General features: G+C 38.0%; 1 protein-coding gene across 1 annotated transcript in view; it reads left to right on the top strand.

The window, feature by feature from the left end:
• The window catches only part of LOC122803168 (extracellular calcium-sensing receptor-like), a 2,339,905-nt gene that overhangs the window by 852,379 nt on the left and 1,469,754 nt on the right, over positions 1–17,772 (top strand). The window lies entirely within an intron of this gene.

Here is a 17,772-nt window from a genome sequence, read left to right as displayed (position 1 = left end):
TATAGAAAAAAAAGCACTATGTAGGGAGGACAATTCTTTAGCTAATATCTGAAAGCCTAGAAGGAAGAGGTGCAGACCATCCCTGTTAACCATCTCCTTTCATGCTAACAAATATTTCATCCCCCTTAGAATGACACCAGAAGCCAGGTATTAAAGTCCGTCATCTTTTCTTCATATTGTGGCACCATCTTTGGAGAAGGGAAAATGCTACTTAATGTTAGGCTCATACCAGCTTGAGACACATATTCTGAGAACTCCACAATGTCCCTCTTAATGTCATCTAGGTGGTATATTTCAGGTTATTTACACCAACATGGACTATGACTGAGTCATACTGGTACTTGTGGTCTAACAACCTCAGTGCTTGCATAATGTGGTGGATCCTAGTTCCTGATAAGCAACTGACTGTGACTTTCTCTTTACTCAGCCTGGTGAAAGGTACATCAGTGTATCTGATAACGGGGTCTCCATTGACTATAATGTTGGATTATGTGGTGGCTTGTCTAATTGGGTTAGACGTAGAGACTCCATGAGATGTGGCTGTATGAGTATCCTTCTTTCAAATTGTCCTCATTTCTTCCACCAAGTAATGGTGATTTATGTCTTTCTGTATCTAAGAGTATGTAATCACTGGGTATAACAATGTCAATGATCAATGCTACTTTTGCCTTCTTTTCCTGGACTACTACATCTGTTTTTCTGACATCTATTTTTTGAACTGTTGGTAATGGGTGATGCCATGTGATGTAAATTCATCATTCTGTATAATGCTTTGCGGCTCACATTTCCAGTGCTTTTCACCTATGCTTGCACAATCCCCAGTGCCACATGATTATGCCTTTCAGTATACAGGCCATCTGCTGTTAATGCATTACACCTAACAACAACATCTGTGACTGTTTCCAGTTCAGTTTTTGCAAAACTGGCATTTGTCTCTTTCTCCCACATATTCACTGGATGTTTTAAGCCAGTGTGTACGTTATCCACTGTCCTGGGCTGCCAATATTAACCTTTCATCTTTTTGTTAAGATTCACATCTCCTTAACCATTCCTGAAACAGATCTGATCAACAGCTTGTTCCAGGAGTTTTCTGTACTTGCAGCTAATATATATATATATATACATATATATATATATATATATATATATATATATATATATATATATTTTTATATATATATATATATATATATATATATATATATATATATATATATATATATATATATATATATATATATATATATATATATATATATATATATATATATATATACCTTTTCCACATTTCTTGCCTTCTTATCTGATCTTTCTCTGTATATTCTTTCTTTTGTTTTCTGGTATATTCAATTGCTGCCTGATTTTTGTCTACTTCTGGCTTGATTTACATTCCCACTTCACACTGATATGATAGACCTTGTATTTCTGGTACACTTTCACTTACAAATAAGTAGGAGATTCATAAGTGTGGGCTTTGCAGATGCCTCGTAAGCCAGGCACAGATCACCCCACAGCAATCTATAAGAGACTGAGTAGAGGGAAAGGGCTTTAAGGCACTTTGCAAAGGCAGGTTTTTATGCCTTGTATTTTTATATTCATAATTTTGTTTCAGTTTCTCTGACCATTACTTCATTCCATTTCGCATCCTGTACATTTTAACTTCTTACTGTTTCTTTTACTTCTTCTATCCATTCAGCACCTTTGCTATGATCCACAGGGTATCCATAGATATTTCTCAAAAACGGGCTTTTTTTTATTTTTTTGATGGTGTTGCTATTCTTTTTTTGGTACTTACGTATTATCGCAACCAGATTTTTGCGATAATAATGGTTGTTTCCCGATGTGGAAATGTAACTGATCATGGCGTGACAATGTCAGCCTATGGGTTTTCTTTCACACTGACAGTTGTTTTAGGCAGGGTTATCACCCCAAAAATGAGTAAGTTAATATCGCTGTTTAGGTATGCACTTTACCACCAGCATGTCATGTAGCTCACAGTAAAATGCATACATGCTTCAGCTGTCAGGGTTGCTGTCTTACTCACTACAATTGCTCACCAGTTTCCCCCCACAAAGAAAGGCAGAGACATAGGAGTTATGCATAACTTTTTTTTAGTTTTAACAATTTTTGCGCACAGTCTCAGGTCCAAACATGGCAGTAACAGCAGGAAGAAGGACATCATCAACCAGTAACATGTGTTCCCTACTGTTCTTAGCACGGTTTAATCAGGAATCTGTAAACGGCTATCAACATCATCCACCCAGAAATTTTATCAGCAGTAGTGTTCCTCATCTTTTGGATTGCAATGGTTGTTTTCTATTCTGTTTACACACTTTTAATAAAGTATTGCTTTACCCAAAACATAATTTCTGTCTCTGTATTTTCCTTCTGTGAGGGCTTTGTTCCTCACAGTTCAAATATTCCATTCATCAGTTAAGACAGCATCCCTGACAATTCAAGCATGCGTCTGTAATGCACGCAAAAAGGGAAGATGATTGTTTCATCTTTTTATGTGCCTGAAGGTAGTGCAGAGATTCTTTTGTCATCAATAATGAATTTGCACAACACTTTGCAGTGTTTGATGCGGTCATCTGTATTCAACAAAGTGAAATACACAACAGCAAAAATCTGGTTGCGATAATACGTAAGTACCCTTTTTTATTGTTTCCCAATTCTTTTTAAAACCTTTTTGGGCCATAAATGAATTGCTTATTTTGTACTTTTCCTTTCTATTTATCAGCATATCTTCTGTCTTTTTTTTTCTGCCAGTGCTGATATCTTTAGTTTATTATTTGCAATAGTGTACAAAAGATCCTGGTCTGTTCTGATTCTGACCACTGCTTTTAACACATCTACCTTTATAAGTATATTTGTTGATCTGTTCCCTCGTCTGTACTCTTCTAACAGTGACACTTGTTATCTTAACTGCTTTAGTTTTCTCTATTTAGTACTTCTGTGATGGCATTTGATTTCTTCCATTCCTTTCCCTTATTTCTGTGTGTTTTTGAGGTAAGACTTTATCCTTTATTAATTTAGCAGCACATTAATATAGCCTTTTTACTTCTGTTATATTACACAAATTTTCGTTAAAAGTTTTAATTACTGTGTTCTTTTGTTTAATCAGACTTCTAACATTTTGGGTCTGATTGACTTATTGGTATTAATATGTCTATCCATCTCTATTAAATCAAGCAACTCTTGCCTTAGATCATTTTCTTCTAAACTGGAAGTGCATTCTTTGTTCTCCGTTTGCTGCAGGCATTCTACAGAATGTTCGTGAACATCTTCCTATGACATATTCTCTTCAATAAAGAGAAGCTCATTGCTAACCAGTATCCTACCTTTTAAACCAAAAAAATAAGGAGAGTTGAACCACCAACTAATAAACCAATAAAACTCAAAAAGTTGGTGAAAACAGATAAGCTCCTTCAGCATACAGATGCACGAGACAATTAATAAGCGTACCAGACATTTTATTAACGTTACAATTTCTTCCACGTTTTCGTCCAAAAACAGACATCATCAGACAAACAGCAAGAAATTCTAGGTACTTTTATAATGAACCAAGATTGCGTAACCAATCAGCATCACCGCTTAATTAAAACATTCATTAGAACTCACATGTAACCCTTAAAATATCTCTACCCTGTTTCAAACACCATATAAATTATATTAAAACAATACATAACTACTATTGTTAAAATTACTGTCCTATTATAGCTAGCTTAAAATTCATTAATAAAAATAATACATTCATCTCAAAAAAATCTAAATACATTTGTATTAAATATATCTAAATCATGTGAGGTTAACATTATCTACTGGCAAAGCCACAGAATGTTTAAAGGGACCAAAATTCTATCTGAAATTGCAGCTAGGAATGTTATAAACAAATCCATAGTTATATACTAAATCTGTTTATGCCTGTATTAATGCCCCATTTAAAGCTTGGCAGCTCTTAGTTTTAATAGGGGTAGACTGGAAATATACCCATTAAGCCCCATCTGTTTGCCTGCATCTAAAAAGACCTGCCAATACAGCTCTCTGTATTCCAGGCAGGTCTCCCAAAGTCCCCCTCTAATATCTATTGGGATACTTTCAAAAACATAAAAGCTAAAACCAGCCTGGCTACATGAGGTTGTATGTTTAAAGAGGGCGTTAGTGTCGTTCTTATTTTTAATATCGTAAATATGTTCATAAATACACCTTTTTAATTTGCGCTCGGTTTTGCCTACATAATAAAATGAGGCACATTGGCTGCACATCACCAAATAAGCCACTCTCTCACTGTTACAGTTATAATAGCATTGACTAGTAAGTGTTCTATCCCAACTTGTCAGTAGTACACTCTCCTTATTGCCCACATATTGGCACTGTTGACACACCCTACATTTGAATGTCCCCCTCCTTCTTGTGCTAGGGCAACCCTTATCACTTCTATTGGATTCCAACAAGTTCTTCAAGCTTTTACCTTTTTTATAGATGTATTTAAGAATGGTAAGTCATTGAATCCTATAAACCTCTCCCATTCATTTTTCACAATCTTACTGAGGTCTAAAATATTCACGTTAAACTCACTGATAAAAGCTCTACTAGCATCATAATTAACTGGCCTAGCAGTATTTTCCTGCAAGTCACAGGTTCTATCCTCCCCCAAGACAAGGAATAAATTTTCACTTCTACTTGCCACTACCTCAATTTTAATGTTGTTAATAAGTTGGTCTGGGTATCCCCTCTCCAAAAATAGTCGATGTAGAAATTCACATTCATCATTCTTGATGCATGGATGAATTGGCCCTTAACTATATTCTTTTTTCTGAAACTGGGGATGTGCACTGGTATAGTGCAAGTAGGAACTGGAATATGTATTCTCCCTAAAGACCTTAGATTTCACACAACCATTCGCTGTCTTCTCTAATGTAACATCAAAAAAGTGTACAGAATCTCTAGAAATGGTGTGTGTGAATTTTTTAAAAAATCAGTCGTAGTGTCCAAGTATTTCAAAAATTAATTTAACTTGGCCTCAGTTTCTACCCAAAAAATACAAATGTCATCTAAAAATCTGACATATTTGGTCCAACAATGTCTGTATTCAAATTGGAGAATATATACTTTTTCCCACCAAGCCAAAACAATATTAGCGTAGGTGAGGGCATAATTTGCCCCCATTGCAACCCTTTTGACTTGGTGAAAAAATTCTCCACTAAAATATAAAAAGTTGTTTCTGAGAACCAAGTCCGTGAGTCCTAAGATAATATGTAAGTCATTGTGAGAAATCTGGACTTCCTCTGTCAAATACAATTCCAGCCATTCCAACCCCTTAGAATGAGGAATTATGGAAAAAAGGCCCTTAATGTCAATAGTGACAAAAAGGACCTGTTGATAGTCTAATTCAAAATCTATTTTTCGTAAGAATTCCCATGAGACCTTTAATATTTATTTGTTGCTCTGCCAATGGGATTTAAGCTTGGTATCTAAGTATTTGGCTAGAGGCACAGTTTTGGATCCCTCTGCAGAGACAATAGGCCTCAGTGGAGGGTCAAGGGGGTCTTTATGTACTTTCGGGATTCAGAAAATATTGGGAATCCTGGGTCTATTGTTGCTTAAGTAATGGTAAATATCCTTACTTATCAGCCCTTCAATAAACAAATCATAAAAGGCCATATCAACCTTTTTGTAAGCAATGTTAATTTTATTATTTGAAACCCTCCTGTATGTGTCAGTATCCCCCAGAAGGTTCAACATTTTACCTTCATAGGTTACTGAACTCATGACCACAGCACCTCCACCTTTATCAGGCTTCATAATCCGTATACTATCATCGGCCCTTAATTGTTTTAATAGGGTCCATTCATCCTTTTTTAGGTTAAATACCTTTCTACTAGACTCTTGGGTAATATACTTCCTAAACTCTTTCTCCATTAATCCCTCAAAATGTCTCAATTGAGGGTGGGTGGGGGGAATTAAAGACACTTTTGCACCTGGGTTCTTGCCCTGATGTAAGGATGTGTTCCCCTGCAATGTTGTTTCCAAGTTCATTTTATGTAAAAAAAGCTTAAAATCCATAATGTACTTGGAGACATCTTCTTTAGTATGTGGGACAAATTTAAAACCTTTTGATAAAAGACTAAAGAATACGGGGGTAATTTCGTAATCAGAATAGTTGACTATGTTGAAATTACCCAAGCAATGTTTGACTCCTTCAGATGTAATGTCAAATTGTGAAGGGTCTCCATTAACATTTGCAAATTCACCATCTATCAATATCTCACGTACCCCTCCTCCCCATACCCTACTTCACTGCCGCACTGTACCACTGAAGATACTGAGGGGCCTGCTAGTTCATGATCCTCTCTGACCTGCGAAGTGAAGCCAGTAGATGGTGCTAACCTTACATTATTTAGATATATTTAATACAAATGTATTTAGATTTTTTAGAGATGAATGTAATATTTTTATTAAAGATTTTTATTAAAGAATTTTAAGCTAGATATAATAGGATAGTAAGTTTAACAATAGTAGTTATGTATTGTTTTAATATAATGATTTATATGGTGTTTGAAACAGGGTAGAGCTATTTTAAGGGTTATATGTGAGTATCCTACCGTTTCCTACATTCTACTATAGCTGATGTTTGTTATAAGTGTTTCTGGATTCCAACATGTTCTTGTTTTACAAATTTCTGAGAAAAGCAATTTCATGAATTTGCAACTCACTAGAAGAAATCATCACATGAGGTTACCAAGCTAATGGCTCCAGAGCCTCTTTAACCCTAGCCATTCATGCCCCAGTTTTCATAATTAACAATGCCCAAGGGCTAGAATGACTTTGGTGTATGCCTGCACCTTAGACCATCTACAAGTTGCTACTGTCCAGAAAGGCCACAGGTGACAAATGGGTGAATTTATGATTTCCCATCCACTGATCCAAATGTCATTTAAATAGGCTTGAAGAAGGGCTCTATTTCACATAAATGGGGAGTCTGCCCCAGAGAAAAGGTAATCTATAAAGCACACACCTGTTCCTCCAACATGTTTTGATTATGTCACAGATGAGGTTTAGAGGTTTAGATCGGGTAATTCTTGTGCTGTTTGTTTTGTGAATATGTAGAAGATCCTTCAGGACTGGATCAGAGAATGCCTTGTAGGTTAGACATAGCTCACCCCTCAGTAGTCTGTAGGAGACTGAGTACAGGGACAAGGATTTCAGGTAGTCCACACAGGACATGCTATTTACATCCTGTATTCTTTTAATGAGGGATCTCTGTGGCCACTGTAGTTGTTGCAAATGCCTGGTCAGGTACATGCTGAAGAGTGCATTGTACTTGATTATTGGTCTAATGAGTGCTGAGCATAGTGGGACTATGATCTCCTTAGATCCAGATGTCATGCAATAACTTCTAACTTGCACCACACAGAAGGTTTGTCCCACCACCGTGGACACACATTGATCAGAGTTCAGGTTGTTTTCAACCTGAGTTCTCAAGTCCCTTACCACTGGGTCTACTGTTAGGAGAGTGTTATCAGTGCTGTAATATGCAGGGGTGGTCATCTTTCCAAAGGGTATAAATATGCATTTTTTGAATGGAGCTTAAGGATTTGGTTCTTGCACCAGTTACCTGGCTCTCAGACCCTCCTCAAGGATATTTACATCATTGGAGGAATCAATCATTGGACTCAGCTTGCAGTCATCAGCAAATCTGGTCTTCCAAACACCCTCTATATTTGCTATGACTTCAGAGAAGTGTATTCCAAACAGGAGAAGTCCAAGTGATGAGGCCTGTGGAACACCACTATTAACAGGCCTATTGGTGAAGGTGGATTCTCCCACCCTAACTTCTTGTGTTCTATCCATTTGACTATTTATAGGGATGATGTATGTCTAAATGTGTGAGTTTGTCTATAATACCCAAGTGAGATATTGTGTCAAATACCTTTATCAAGTTGAGGTAGGCAGTATGCACTATTTTGTGGAAACAAAAAAGCCTCTGAGGGTAAGGTACCTGCTGAACGCCAAAAATCAAAATTAAGTAGAAAAAAGCTGCAGGTACTCCACAACAAACGAAGCCAACCAGTTTCTTTAGAAAAACACTGCTTTAATCAAATGAGTAAGCACTTTCACATCTATACAAGATGCTTCATCAGACTTCAAAAAGCAGAACAAACAACCAGTTTAAAACCATTACAGGTCATCCATTAGACCAATGATGCATCAGGTGCAATAATTCAATCTATCGCCATGGAAACAATTATACAAATTGAAAATGTTAAAACATTAGAATGTTTGAATGCTTCAGTATATTCGAAGAATTTTTATACTTTAATATATTCAAAAAACTCTCAAAATACTACTATAAAAGCCCTATAAAAACACTAATAATACTAATAAAACACTGATAAAAACACCTAAAGATGCGCTGATGTATCTTTATACTTATTATAAGTAGAAGCGACACATGGAGGCTTGCTTATCTTTAAAAATAATTCCAAGAGGCCTCCGGATTTTAAAAATGCCCACATTTGGGTCGACATACCCAGAATTGTTGACAGACTGGCAGATGCTCAATATAGAGACTAGTAACAACTATATGAGGTTATTAGTAAAACAATATGTTTCTATTGAAGAAGAACTATGTAAACAGGTTTCATCTATCGAAAAACAGTTGAACTCATCTCTTACACCTAATCAGCTAACTGAGTTTCATGATGAGCTTTCGAATACTCTTCTTACAGTAGACAATAAACTGTTGACACAAAAAAAGAAGAAGTTAGAGCGAGATTGCACAGATTTCTCGTGAGGGAACGATTTTTCTTGGCCCAGGGAGTCCACCCGACCAAGAAATACTGATACCATTACTCCTCTTGACCAACATAGACCTGGGCGTTGCACTGATTTACTTCCCATTATATCTGCAACCTCTAATGTATCCTCAGCAGTGGAGGAAGGAGCAGGGCGGGTCTTAGGAGACGGCGTACAGATGAACAGAGCGCCAACGAACACGACGTTGCAGGACACCGACAGTGTCATCGCAGCACCTAATAACACTTCAGCAGTTGATATGCGTGGCTTTGGTCCAGCAGTAAAAAGGAAAACTACAATAAATCCTGAAGCTGGCGTTTCATCAGCAGTAGAAGCTGGCACTAGTTTATCTTTCCCTTTATCGTTTCAAGGACTGAAACAGAATGCTTGGCACCCCCATTATCAAGGGAAAAAACGCAAACAATCGACCGAGGTGCCAGAGAATTACAAGAAACCATACAGGACAGATCTAATGAACTGGAAATTAATTTATCATGTCATGTTTTATCTGAGGCTGAAAACAATGTGTTAAAAAAAGGTTTATCATTCGTACCCTCGCAAGGTATGGATATCAGCAATTTAATTGTGGAGCTTAAGATTTTTACGAGAGGATTAGCATTAGATTTATATTTTAAGAATGATAACACTACTCGAACAGCTTTACCTTATGGTTATAGGAAACCATCTACATTTATACCTGAGTTGAATCCAATTATTGACACCTTTGAGAGAGCTTGTACGAATGATTTTTTTGCTTTATATAGATAACATGATTTTAAATCTGAATTTCACAATTTAACCTTTAGTGAAACATCAGCACTGAAGTCTTTGCAAGGCAATGAGTCTATAGTAATCCGCCCAGCAGATAAAGGGGGAGCGATAGTGTTACTTGATAGTTTGTCTTATAAAAATCAGATGTTAGATATGTTATCAGACGTTGACACTTACAGAGTCATACATTTGTATGAACTGAATAAGGTGATTAGAGATGTGCATGCTGAGTTATATGACATGCTGTTATGCAATATCATAGATAAAGATTTGTATAAGTATTGCTTGATAGAGAAACCTCTAGTACCAGTAATAAGAGGCCTCCCTAAAGTACATAAGACTCTGGTGAATCCCCCCCTAAGACCTATAGTGTCAGGGAAAGGGTGGTTAACTGAGAGCATATCCATTTACATCAAGAAACAGTTGAGACCTTTTGTCAATTCTAATTCTTCCATCTTGAAGGACACCAAGCACTTTCTTGAATCTTTAGCGGAATGTAGTGCAGACACTAACATATTTTCTGACACTGACATTTTGGTGACCTTAGACTTTCAGTCTCTATTCACGAGCATACCGAATGACATAGGTATTGAATTTCTGAGATTGTTTCTGTTAAATGAAGGGATGGCTACTAACAAGGTTATGAGAATTACCATGTTAATGGAAGTGGTTCTATTGAATAATGTGTTCTTATTTGACAATAAATATTATTTACAAACTATGGGAGTGGCGATGGGTACACCGTGCGCGAATTCCTATGCCAATTTAGTGTTGGCATATTGGGAATCAACGTACATATTGCAACATGATTTATACTCCAGCTTTGTTAAGAACTACAAGCGGTTCGTAGATGACCTCTTTTTTGTTTGGAGTGGTGATTTGTCAACTCTAGAAGGGTTTATTGGTTACATGAACAATACAACCACATTTTTGAAACTAACAGGTGAGACTTCAGCTGAACACATAAATTTTCTAGATATTATTCTCACTAAGAATAAAGGTAGACTTGACACAAACATATATAGGAAACCTTGCAGGCGAAATGCATATTTACATCGAGACAGTATGCATCCTCCACACATTCATAGAAATATCATTAAGAATCAAGCCACACGTTGTTCACGTCTAGTCAGCAATGATTCTGATTTTGCGTTGACATTAATACATTTACGTGAAGATTTTTCAGCTAGAGGGTATCATGATACGGATTTGTCCACTTTACAAAATGTAGAGCGTGAAGGCATGGCACTACCATACATTAGAAGGAATATGACAGAAACAGCTATAGATGAGAGACATGCTAAGAAGAATAATAAACAAACGGTTGTCACTTATACTAACAGAAATAAAAGTATAACTGATGTTATTAGAAAGAACTGGGGGATATTACAACTGGATGACAGGTTGAAGTATCTAGTAGGTTCTGTCCCTTCGTTCTGTTATAAAAATACCAAATCCATCAGAAATATGCTTTGTTATGAAAGGAATATCACTAACAAACCTTTATCAGTTAGGAAGGGCACCTTTCCCTGTCTCAGTTGTAATCAGTGTGCATTTATTAATAGTAGTGATATCTTTATACATCCAGATTCTAATGTAACATACAGATTTAGTCATTATGCTGATTGTAAGACTAGGAATCTAGTTTATTTAGCTATTTGTAAGAAATGTAACAGTTTTAATGTGGGGAAAACCAATAGGACCCTCAGGGAGAGGATAAGAGAGCACTTGTATGCCATCAACAGGGAAAATGAGAACAACACCCTAGCGAGACATGTCTTGACTCATGGCACCACACATAATTTTATGTTCATGGTTTTGGAGCTTATACACACCACCATGAGATTGGGGAATGTCATTGGTTTCACAGAAAGGGAAGAAGGGAAGTGGATCATCAGGCTGCGAGCTGACTTGGGACATGGTCTCAATGATAGGGTCAGCCTGAAACCTTTCCTTGTTGATCGCCCATTACCACACTAAAGAGTTTTTTATTTTTCTTACAATTATATTTGTATTCATTTATTTCACCATTTTATATTATAATAAGTATAAAGATACATCAGCGCATCTTTAGGTGTTTTTATCAGTGTTTTATTAGTATTATTAGTGTTTTTATAGGGCTTTTATAGTAGTATTTTGAGAGTTTTTTGAATATATTGAAGTATAAAAATTCTTCGAATATACTGAAGCATTCAAACATTCTAATGTTTTAACATTTTCAATTTGTATAATTGTTTCCATGGTGATAGATTTAATTATTGCACCTGATGCATCATTGGTCTAATGGATGACCTGTAATGGTTTTAAACTGGTTGTTTGTTCTGCTTTTTGAAGTCTGATGAAGCATCTTGTGTAGATGTGAAAGCGCTTACTCATTTGATTAAAGCAGTGTTTTTCTAAAGAAACTGGTTGGCTTCGTTTGTCGTGGAGTACCTGCAGCTTTTTTCTACTTAAGTATGCACTATTTTGCCCATCATCCATGGCTCAAGTGGCCTTCTCAAAGTATTCCACTGGGTTTAATATGTGTGACCTACCCTTGAGGAAACCAAACTCGGAGGTGTCTAGTGTCTGAAGATTGCCTATATCTTTATGTATTAGATCCTTGATAACTTTTACAATGGCCTTGCATATAAGACTAGTCCAACTTATGGGTTTGTAGTTCCTGGGTCTGTTGATGGTCCAACTTTATGTAGAGGGATGACTGTTGCAATTCTGCATTTCAAAGGGTTGAAGTCTGTCTGGAGGCTGTGGCTGAATAGAGATTCTATTGAGCCTGACATGTCACATTTCAAACTGTTTAGGAGGAACTCCTAGATGTTACTGGGGCTCATTGCTGCAGTAAGTTTAGCTTTGGAAAGTGCAGTGAGGACCCATTCTATAGTAACAGTGGGGAGATAAGTGGTAGAGGGTGTTTCCTGGGGAATAACTAGTCATCTTCGAGTCATATGGAGTCTTTCATCTGCTTATATCTTTTTGCTCTTGTTTAACACTTTTGAGTAAAGGTTCTGAACACAACTCTTATCTTCAACTTTGGTAACTACTTTAGCCAATGAAATGTTTCTGCCAAATATTTTCTCTCTATACTATAAGGCTGAGAGATATGCCTTCAGTTATAACTGAAATGACATTAAACCACAAGAAATTAATGGCTTTTATTGCATGTATATTCCTGTACACTAGACAGTCATTTTTTTCCTTATTAGACCTAGCCAGTACAACTTTATTCATACATAAATAAGTAAACAGAGACACATATTCCTTATGAAATTGTAGTTTCATTTATTTTACAAAATAAAAAAAACAAGCAAGTAGACACACAGGTTCCATGTGAAGTCATGGTATTATTTATTTGACTGTTTCATAACTAATGATATAGCTAGGTATAGATATCTATACACAGTGAAACAGTGTAAATTGCAAGTGAGAGCAAATATGATATTTTGTTGCAAAGAGACAATTTGGTCATGAATAGTGACAATGCAGGACATCTATAACAGACACTCAGTTTAAAGATCATTGCATATAAAAATAAAATAATAAATAAAAATGGAGAGACCTGTCTATACGTAACATAGTCACTTTATTAAACAGCTTATTTATATTTATATACTTTACATAGGTACATACAAATATTTCAGGCGTGAGCAATAATGCCCTTCTTAACTGCAAAGTTGTAGTTACAGTTTGACCTCATTTCCATTTCTTAAATTTTTTTAAATTATCATCTTCCTTGGATTCCACTTCTGCATTTTGCCAAACAGTTTAACATTGCTTCTGAAAGTGGTATTATCCTTTATTCTGTTTACAATTTTCTGTTTGTGTCTTGCACCATGGAGCTCATGTTGTAACTCAAAAGGGTCTGTCAACCACCCCCTTACATGGTTATCAAACTGAAATTAAATAAACAGCTGAATAAAGAAATACTGGGAATAAATTAAATGATTTCATACAGTTTAATTCATGGTACCTTGGAGAGTACAGCACATCTCCCTGTTGTTTTCATTACTTATTAAAATACACAATTAAATGTTTGTTTACAGGTACCACATTATGTGTGTATATAGTCGGTACTCTTACAAGACATCAAACACAGTAGTGGGTATTCAGAAAGGAAAAATAACACACTGTGTAAAGCTAAACTGTGCAGTATGTGTCATCATGCAGGGCATGTGCAATTCAGAAATACCTGTAGCACAATCATGTTTGTATGAAAATTGGTATGGTCAGTAGTATATACTAATGACCATATAATTACATTCAAATGAGATGGATTATAGAAATACATTCATCAATAAAATGATGTGTTTGTTTGCATATATATTCTATATGCAGCATGCACATTTGTAAGATGCTTGGTAATTATATATTAAGTTGATAAGTTTATAGGTATATACTAGGCATGCAGTTCAAAAGACCATTGAGAAGCATAGCCAGCTAAGCTTGAGCACTGTTGAGTGAGTTAAGCTCCATGATCAACAAGCACATGCTATGTACCCCAAAGAATCTTTATGATTTCCTGGCTATTCGTCCAGAGTATTACTGAATACAGACCGTGTGTAGTATTGCTTGACATGCATAGGAAGTTTATTTAGTAAGTATAGGATTCCTTGGGATAGAAATCTGTTGTGCCAGCCATGTCCTATTTCTATGTCTATAAAAGTTTCAAGTCTTTGGTCTTTGGTGGTGTGTGTTTTGCATATATAAGGTCAAGCAGGGTGGAAAAGGCCATGTACCCTACTGATGGGCAGCACTCTGCTGTAGAATGTCATACAGAGCAAGAACTGCACATATAAAAAATGCCAATTAAACCCTTGATATAAGTACCACCAACAGTTAGGATTGTGGAATGGTCTACAGCTCAGAAAAATATGTAGCCTCAGTGTAAATATCATAACACATTGCATTTAAGTTACCTGGCACTTGCTCACTAAAGCAATTATATAAGTCAGCACTAAAAAATTAAAAGCACTACACCCTCACAAACTCCCCTTGAGTACCTTGTTTCCCATTGGCCCTTTTTTTTCAATTATAAAGGAATTCCCAATACTATTCTAGCATGTCCAAAGGTCAGTTGTCAATCTCCTCTCCGGTCCAGCTGGTGAATTTGGGAATCTTGAGGCAATGTTACAACCGTCTCATGTACACAGACAACCCCCTCCTCCTCCCAACAAATTCCAACACATGTGAGAGATGCAACCATATAGCCAAACTGGAGGCTAAGCTCAGTACTGGCGAAACCTGTCAGGAGGAGAAGGAAACCACACTCACTACAATTCCAGTCTCACATAGACCTACCACGACAGCAAACCAAACACATAAACACACAAAAACATACTCAGAGGCTCTAAATAAAATTCTGCCTATGCAGCAGAGATCTCCAAAGCAGACACCCAAGCAACCGCTACCCCAAAACAAAACACGTGCAACACATAGCTCACAAAGCCAGTGTGCCGAACAGTCACAGCCCTTAAGGCTAAACAACACACCTGATACACTTGTAATAGGTGATTCTATCGTCAGGCACACTGACGTCCCTCTCACCAGGCTGAACAAGGAGAAGGTCATGGTGAGCTGCCTGTCAGGCGCTAGGATCCGCCACATTACACAAGCTCTCAGGTCACTCCAAGGCAAGTACAAATATGACTCAGTCATTGTCCATGCTGGTGTGAATGACCTGAGACGTACCTCCCTGGACTACATGAAAAGAGACACAGAGGAGCTCTCTGAGCATGTGGCCCAGGCCGGTATGACCCTGACCTTGAGTAGCATCTTACCCTCACCAAGAATGATGCCACAATATGAAGACAAGATGATCAATTTCAACAATTGGCTTAAGTACTGGTGTCATTCAAAGGGGATCCAATGCCTGTCAGCCTGGAATGACATGCTCGACAGGCCACGATGCTTCACTAGGGACAGTTTGCACCTGTCACCCCTGGGCTTTCGGATATTGGCAAAGGCTCTTGCTACCCCCATAGTGCCTTTTTTAGGCAAGGCTCAAAAGACAAACCCACCTCCATAGGTATCACAAGGGATAAGAAACTAAGAGTAATGCTACTCATCACCAGAAGTCTAAATCTCAAGATGCATGCACTCAAAACTCTCCTTAGCATGGAGAACATCGATATCTGTGCAGTAACAGAAACCTGGTTCAAGGCTCCAGAGAGCACCCCAGCACTACCAGGTTATACCTCATACCATGCTTTTCGGCCCCAAAACTTGGACCAAACCACAAAAGGAGGGGGAGTATCAATATTTGTCAAAGATACCCACACCTCTAGGATGGTAGCACAGCACGAAGCATCAGAGACTATCCATGTGCAACTAACAGTGGGTAAAACTGCCTTCCAGTTTATAGCCTGCTACAGACCACCCTCCCAAACCCAGGAACCCCACTCGGCCTTCCTGAGAACACTGGAAAATATGAAGGTCTCTCCAAACACCATTATATTGGGCGACTTCAACTACCCAAACATAGACTGGGAGCATTACTCTAGCTCCAACACCCTAGCTCAAAGGTTCCTAGAATTTATAAACTCAAATGCTATGGATCAACTTGTTACCACTCCCACAAGAGGAGAAAACATACTGGACTTGATCATCACCAACATGGGGACTCTATGCTCCAGACCAGAAGTGTATCCCTCACTGGTAAGATCAGACCATAAACTAATCTCACTGGATATTCACATCCCGACTCCAGCCCCTGCCCAGAAAACCACAGTGAAAAACTTCTCTAAAGCAAATTTCACACTCCTCAAAACCGAGGTGGAATCCTTCAAAGCCCCCGGGCCTGTGGAAAATACGGACCAGACTGCAAAATCCTTTATAAACACATTCTATGAACACCTTCAGAAATGCATGGATCATGCAATCCCAAATAAAACCAAGACCCAATCCTCCAAAGGCAGACGTCCTGTCTGGTGGACCCCAGCCATAAACAAACTATACAATAGAAGGAGGAAGCTACTACATGATAGAGCAAAATCCCAAAAAGAGAAGGCATCTCTGATCAGTGTTAGCAAAAAACTATGGGCACTCATAAAATCGTCTAAGGCCAGCTTCAAGAGAAAACTTGCACAGGACACTAAGGATAATCACAAGGCTTTCTTTAGTTATGTTAGGAACCTGGGTGGGAATTCCCAGATATGCTCAGAATTAGTCCAAAATGACAAAAAATATACCGAACCCACAGACATTGCCAACATCCTAGCTGACAGGTTCAGCGCAAACCCCCGACTCCCCACCAAAAGGGCAAATATCTATCCCAGCAGAGTGCTGCCTCCCTGACATCTCAGATGCTCAGGTAAGAGCTGCCCTCTCCAAAGCAAAAAACACAGCATCAATGGGACCAGATGGTGTCCCGGGCTGCGTCCTACATGAACTCCAAGAAGAGCTAAACCCAAACATAAAACTACTGTTCAATCTCAGCCTTACCACAGGATATGTACCCAAAGAGTGGCATACAGCAACAGTGGTCCCTCTCCACAAAGGTGGTAACTCAACGGATCCTGGGAACTATCACCCCATAAGCCTGACTAGCTTGGTCTGCAAAGCTATGGAAAGGATCATCATGGACCTCATAAAAAAAGATATTGGGGACCTACAGACACTGGATCCTACCCAGTTCGGCTTTGTTAAGGGCAGATCCTGGTCGATTTCTTTGAAACAGTCACCAAGGCCATTGACGAGGGGAAGGTGGTCCACACAGCCTACCTTGACCTTGCAAAAGCCTTCGATACAATACCTTACTTGGGCATTATAGATAAGCTCACCAGCTTAAATATAAACCCCTATGTCACTAGATGGGTTGCAAACTGGCTCAAGGACAGAACCCACATGGTTAGAATTGCTGGAGCCATGTCAGACTCCAAACCAGTTACAAGTGGCATCCCACAAGGCTCAGTCCCGGGACCTCTCCTGTTCGGTATATATTTCTCGGAGGTACAGGCCAACACGGAAGGACTGTGGCTGACCAAGTTCACAGATGACTGCAAACTGGGCACTATAATCGACTCTCCAGCCGACACAAGCATCCTCCAAAACAACCTCATAGAAACAGACAACTGGTGCCAGAGCCATGGCCTCAAGCTAAACTCCAAAAAGTGTATAGTCATCCCCTTTGGCAAAAACAAAGTGCCCACAAATTACCACATAGGTGGTAATCCATTAAGTACAGAAGAAGTAATTAGGGACCTGGGG

This window comes from Protopterus annectens, chromosome 5.part1, assembly GCF_019279795.1.
Source record: "Protopterus annectens isolate FY-2018-M chromosome 5.part1, PAN1.0, whole genome shotgun sequence".
Taxonomy (NCBI): Eukaryota; Metazoa; Chordata; order Ceratodontiformes; family Protopteridae; genus Protopterus; species Protopterus annectens.
Note: the sequence above shows the minus strand (reverse complement) of the source record. Positions and strands in the feature narration are given on the sequence as shown.